A 7,228-nucleotide genomic window follows, 5' to 3' on the forward strand; every position below is an offset into this window, starting at 1 on the left:
ATAGAAACAGAAGGGTCATTACCTAATTCCTTTTATGAAGTTACAGTTACTCTGATACCAAAACCACACAAAGACTCAACCAGGAAAGAGAATTACAGGCCAATCTCATCCATGAACATCGACGCAAAAATCCTCAACAAAATACTGGCAAACCGAATCCAAGAACACATTAGGAAAATTATCCATTATGATCAAGTAGGCTTCATTCCTGAGATGCAGGGCTGGTTCAACATACGAAAATCTATCAATGTAATCCAGCATATAAATAAACTGAAAGAAAATAAACATGTGATCATCTCATTAGATGCTGAAAATGCATTCGATAAAATTCAACATCCATTTATGTTAAAAGTCTTGCAGAGATTAGGGATACAAGGGTCATATCTAAATATAATAAAAGCTATATACAGCAAGCCGACAGCTAACATCAAATTAAACGGAGAGAAACTCAAAGCCATCCCGCTTAACTCAGGAACACGACAAGGATGTCCACTCTCTCCATACCTCCTCAATATAGTACTTGAAGTTCTAGCAATAGCAATAAGACAACATAAAGGGTTCAAGGGGATTCGAATTGGAAAGGAAGAAGTTAAACTTTCGTTATTTGCAGATGATATGATAGTGTACTTAAGCGACCCCAAAAACTCCACCAAAGAACTTTTACAGCTGATAAACAGCTTTAGTAATGTGGCAGGATACAAGATCAACTCCAAAAAATCAGTCGCCTTCTTATACACAAAGGATATGGAAGCAGAGAGGGAAATCAGAGAAGCTTCACCATTCACGATAGCCACAAACAGCATTAAATATCTTGGGGTAAATCTAACCAAGGAAGTGAAAGATCTATTTGACAAGAACTTTAAGGCATTGAAGAAAGAAATTGAAGGGGATACCAAAAAATGGATGGATCTACCTTGCTCTTGGATTGGGAGGATCAACATAGTAAAAATGGCAATTCTACCTAAGGCAATTTATAGATTCAATGCAATCCCCATCAAGATCCCATCAAAATTCTTCACAGATCTGGAGAGGACAATAATCAACTTTATATGGAAAAACAAAAAACCCAGGATAGCCAAAACAATCCTATACAATAAAGGATCTTCTGGAGGCATTACCATCCCTGACTTCAAACTCTATTACAGAGCTACAGTAATGAAAACAGTGTGGTACTGGCATAAAAACAGAGAAGTCGACCAATGGAATCGTATAGAAGACCCGGATTGTAACCCACAAACCTATGAACACCTCATTTTTGATAAAGGAGCTAGAAGTATACAATGGAAGAAAGAAAGCATCTTCAACAAATGGTGCTGGCACAACTGGATGTCAACCTGTAGAAGAATGAAAATAGACCCACATCTTTCACCGTGCACAAAACTCAAGTCCAAATGGATTAAAGACCTCAATATCAGCCTGAACACACTGAAAAGGATAGAAGAGAAAGTGGGAAATACCCTACAACAGATGGGCACAGGAGATCGCTTCCTATGTATAACCCCAGAAGCACAGACATTAAGAGCAACATTGAATAAATGGGACCTACTAAAACTGAGAAGCTTCTGCAAAGCAAAGGACACTGTCACTAAGACACAAAGGCAACCTACTGACTGGGAGAAGATCTTCACCAACCCCTCAACAGACAAAGGTCTGATCTCCAAAATATATAAGGAACTCAAGAAACTAGACTTTAAAATGCTAATTAACCCAATTAAAAAATGGGGCACTGATCTGAACAGAGAATTCTCAACAGAAGAAGTTCAAATGGCCAAAAGACACTTAAGGTCCTGCTCAACTTCCTTAGCAATCAGGGAAATGCAAATCAAAACAACTTTGAGATATCATCTTACACCTGTGAGAATGGCTAAAGTCAAAAACACCAACGATAACCTTTGCTGGAGAGGTTGTGGAGGAAGGGGTACCCTCATCCATTGCTGGTGGGAATGCCATCTTGTGCAACCACTATGGAAGTCAGTGTTTCGGTTTCTTAGGAAATTCGGGATCAACCTACCCCTGGACCCAGCAATACCACTCTTGGGAATACACCCAAGAGATGCCCTATCATATGACAAAAGCATTTGTTCAACTATGTTCATAGCAGTATTATTTGTAATAGCCAGAACCTGGAAACAACCTAGATGCCCTTCAATGGAAGAATGGATGAAGAAAGTATGGAATATCTACACATTAGAATACTACTCAGCGGTAAAAAACAATTACTTCTCGAATTTTGCATGCAAATGGATGGAAATAGAAAACACTATCCTGAGTGAGGTATCCCAGACCCAAAAAGATGAACATGGGATGTACTCACTCATAATTGGTTTCTAGCCATAAATAAGGGTCACGGAGTCTACAATAGGTGAATCTAAAGAAGCTAAATAAGAAGGTGAACCCAAGGAAAAACATATAGTTATCCTCTTGGCTAAGGGAAGTAGACAAAATTGCCGGCTAGAAAATTGGGATCTTGGGGTGGGGTGGGTTGGGGGTAAGGGGAGATGGGGAGAGAAAAGTTAGAAGGGAAGGAGGTCGGGCCTTGGGAAAGCAGGAGGATTGGGATAAAGGAAGGTTGGACAGGGGTGCACGGAACCACAATTCTTAGTTAAGGGAACCACTTTAGGGTTGGCAAGAGACTTGACCCTAGAGGGGCTCCCAGGTGCCCAAGCTGAGGTCCCCAGTTAGTTCCTTGGGCAGTTGAGAATATGGAACCTGAAATGACCCTATCCTTGAGCAATACTGATGAATATCTTGCATATCATCATAGAACCTTCATCTGGTGATGGATGGAGATGGAGACAGAGACCCACACTGGAGCACTGGACTGAGCTCCCAAGGTCCCAAGGAGGAGCAGAAGGAGGGAGAACATGAGCAAAGAAGTCGGGACCACGAGGGATGCACCCACCCACTGAGACAGTGGAGCTGATCTATTGAGAGCTCACCAAGACCAGCTGGACTGTGACTGAAAAAGCATGGGATAAAACTGGACTCTCTGAACATGGCGAACAATGAGGGCTGATGAGACGCAAAGGACAATGGCACGGGGGTTTGATCCTACGTAATGTGATGGCTTTGTGGGAGCCCAGCCAGTTTGGATGTTCACCTTCCTAGATATGGACGGAGGTGGGAGGTCCTAGGTCTTACCACAGGGCAGGGAACCCTGACTGCTCTTTGGACTGGAGAGGGAGGGGAAAGGAATGGGGGGAGGGGGGAAGGGGGGAGGAGGGGGCGTAGGTGGGGAGGAGGGGGAGGGGAATGGGAGGCTGGGAGGAGGTGGAAACTTGTTTTTTTTCTCCTTTTCTCAATAAAAAAATAAATAAATAAAAAAAAGAAAATTCAAGGTTAATAAAGCATTATGTTATCTATTTCTGAGGGTAATTTCCATCCCTTTCTGTTTGTTTAACTTATTCTTTATAGTTTGATTTGATCATTCTATAACTGCCTGATCTGTAGGATTATTTGACAGACCTGTAATATGCTTTATATTATAATAAGCAAAAAAGTGTTGCTTTTTAATATAAAAAGTCATCCTTGGACATTATTTGGATAGCATGCAGTTTGCCTTCCTGGAGAGATCCTCTATCTGCTAACCTGTCATAACTTTTTAACAAAGTTTGATTGTCAAATTCAACAGTATGAATTCTTTCAGAAAATTTCTCAGTACCCTTACACATGGATTCAATTTTGTCTGTCAAATTAATGTTTCCCTTTACAATAGTATACATTTTTTCAGGTAACTTTTGATTTTTGATGGTATTAATCTTGTCAGCTAGCTGTTCCTTATTAGTCTGTAAAGACTGTATCATTTCTAAAAGTGCCTCATTCTTGGCTCTGTTAGCAAATTGTTTTATTAAGGATATAATATGAAGAAAAAAACTAAGTCCCAATATCCAATAAATGGATTTGTTACAATAACTATATAAGCCTTGCGGGATACAATCCATAGTATTAGCAAAAAAGTTACTAGAATCCTCTATGACAATATTGTCTACAATTATATAACTTTCAAGTTTATTGATTTTTTTTAATTAATAAAATTTTTACCTTATGTTATGTTATGAGGTCCGGAAAATTGTCTTCCGGTGTAGTAATCTTAATTGTCCAGCAAGTGTCATGGTTGCAGAGTCATGACCAACCTGGTGCCATGAACTGTCCTGAGCTGCTTCAGTGTTTTCATCTTGATGTTGGTTAAATACTGAAAAATATGATTTGTTTGTCAAATTCAAAGCAGTTAAATTACTTCTTTACATGGAACAAGAAGCCCAGAATTTATGGGCAGGGAGCACAAACTGAAAGCTGAACAAATCACCACGCAGCAGGGAATATGGTAGTGGGGCAGGGGCAGGATGTTCAAGAGCTCTTACAAAAACCTGCTGAGGGCCGGTTGTGGTGGCGCACACCGGTAGGTTTTACTGAAGGAGGCAGAGGCAGGAGGATCACGAGTTCGAGGCCAGCCTGGTCTACACATTTCAGTCGGGCGGTGGTGGCGCACGCCTTTAATCCCAGCACTCGGGAGGCAGAGGTAGGTGGATCTCTGTGAGTTCGAGGCCAGCCTGGTCTACCAGAGCGAGTTCCAGGACAGGCTCCAAAGCCACAGAGAAACCCTGTCTCGAAAAACCAAAAAAAAAAAAAAAAAAAAAAACCTGCTTAGGTAAAAGCAACTCAAGTGGGCGGGGGTAGGAGACTTTTTGGGCTGTGAGCTGGTTAAGCTTTTGAGCTGGTCTACCTAGTAGGTATGGAGTCCAGTTCAACATGGGCGCCAGATGAAGGATGTTAAAAAGAAATCCCACACTAGCTCAGAACTGAGTTTAATAGAGGGTTATTTATTTAAGGATAGACTTAAAGATTACAATCCTCTGCACGAACGGGGAACAAGAACTGAATCATGCCCATGGAAAAGAGGCCGGATGTGCATTTTACATCGGCATTTATAGTATAAGAGGCCATGTCCAAATGGGTGGGTAACTTAAAGGTTATTGGCTGGTAGGAATTCCTACAGCAATTTGTGAGTGATTATCATCTGGAGATAGCTTCTGGCCTAGGGATGGGGCCTTGTGTCCACTTCTCCCCCTCACACTGGAGGCTCCTAGGCCCAAATCTGTGTAGGTTCTGTGCATAGTGCAACAATCTCTGTGAGTTTATATGTGCATTGATCCTGCTGTGGTTAGATGTAGTGAGCCGGACAGGATCGCCATTACAACATGGCACCGACATCCTGTCTTGTTGGAAATAAACAACTCCATATTTGGGTATGCCTTTGAGAGCTGCGTGCCCCCCACTTCCCAAATGCGTGGTGGATGAGGATCCTTGAGCCTATCCCGGTCTGGTGTCAGCTGTTGGTGGCAGCCAATCACAGGGCGACCCGTGTGCCAATTCCCTATTTAAGCAGCTGCCTCAGTGCCCTTCCCCCCTTCGCTTCATGCTGTCTCTCCCCTTAGCTCCCTGCCCCTTCTCTCCCTGCCCTTCGCTTCCTGCCCTTCCCTTCCTGCCCCTCGTTTCCTGCCCCTTTCGTTTCCTGCTCCCCATCAATCAAGGGCACTCCAGTAAAGCGTGATCTGAGTGGAATCCTGGTGTGGTGGTTGTTCTTTCTCGCCGGTCGAGAAGTCCGCCACAGTTAGAAGATCTTTCTTTCCTTGGTGGTTTCTGTCCTCTCTGGCTCTTACACTCTTTCCTCCTCCTCAGAGTTCCCTGAGCTGTGAGTGATGGGAATTGATGGAGACACCCCAGTTAGGACTGAGTGTTCCATGGTTTCTTGCTCTCTGCACCTTGTCCAGCTGGGGGTCTCTTTTTTTAGTGTTTATTTCTGTCTGTTTCAGGAAGAAATTTCTTTGATGATGGCTGAGCAAGGCACTGTTCTATGAGTGTAGCGGAATGTCATGAAGAGTCATTTTATCATTATGTCCTCTTAGCAAAATAATAGTATTTGGTTTGCCTCTAGATCCCTGGCCTAGCTAACTGTGGGTTCTTGGCCACTCAAGCAGTATCAGGAATGTGTTCTAGTGGACTTTAAATTCAATCAGATATTAGTTGATTAGTCTCATGAGATTTGTGGCACATCTTGCATGCAGCTCACCATTGCAGACTGAAGAATCTGTAGCTCAGTTGGTGGTTATTTTTCTCTTTGGTTGTATGCTGAGTACCTTCCAACACTGTTGACCTTAGTCAGCAGGTATGAATGTTCTATGTTAGCATCAGCTCAACTTCTCCATATTCAATGAGTTGTGTAGGTGTTGTCTTCAGCAATAGTGCCTTACATCTGTTTGCAGAGAGCAACTCATAGTCTTCGCATAAGCCTAGGTTGTCTGGAGGTTCCCATGGGGTACATTTGGCCAACAATGTGGTTACATGCAACTCATTCCTGGTACTGGAGGCTTCATTTGATGGTGAGAGATGCAATTCTGATTTCCCTGTTATTAGGTAATTCGATTTAGATCACCTTGATATATGTATATGTTTTAGGAAGTTTCTACTGTATTAGTTTTCCATATAATCCCTCCAATGGCCATTAGTTTCAGCTGTTCATTGTGTATATATACCACATTTTCTTTATCCATTCTTCAATGAGAAACTCTGCCATTGTTTCCAGGCTCTAGATGTTATCAATAGAGCAGCAATAAATAAGACTGAGTCAGTGTTTATGTAATAGGATGAAGTTTCCTTTGGGTTTATGCCCAAGAGTGGTAGAGGTGGAGCTGGGTGTTGAGGTAGATCAATTCTCAGCTTCCTCAGGAACCACCACACTGATTTCCATAGTGGTTACACAATTTGTATTCCCATAAAGAATGGATGAGTGTTCCCCTTCCTCTATGTCCTCACCAGTGTGAGCTGTAATTTGTTTTATTGATCTTGGTTATTCTGACTAGTATAAGATAAGATCTCAAGTAGTTTTGATTTTTATTTCCATGGTGACTAAGGATTTTGAGTATTTCTTGAAGAGCCTCTCAGCCATTAGTGCTTCCTCTCTTTTGAGAATTCCCAATACCTGTACTAGATTTTTAAACTGGGTTATTTATTTCCAATTTTTGTGTTCTTCATATTTTTAGATATTAGCTCTTGTGACAGCTATTCTTGGTTGCCAATTTGACTACATCTGGAATTAACAAAAACCCAAATTACTGGACATACCTGTAAAGGATTTTTTTAAATTAAGTCAATTGAAGTGGGAGGACTTACTTGTAATCTGGATATTTAAAGTGGGGAAATAAACTTAATCCATAACTATTAGCTAGGA

This window comes from Microtus oregoni, unplaced genomic scaffold (genome assembly GCF_018167655.1).
Source record: "Microtus oregoni isolate MIOR12 unplaced genomic scaffold, Mior012 000046F_ref0000063, whole genome shotgun sequence".
Taxonomy (NCBI): domain Eukaryota; kingdom Metazoa; phylum Chordata; class Mammalia; order Rodentia; family Cricetidae; genus Microtus; species Microtus oregoni.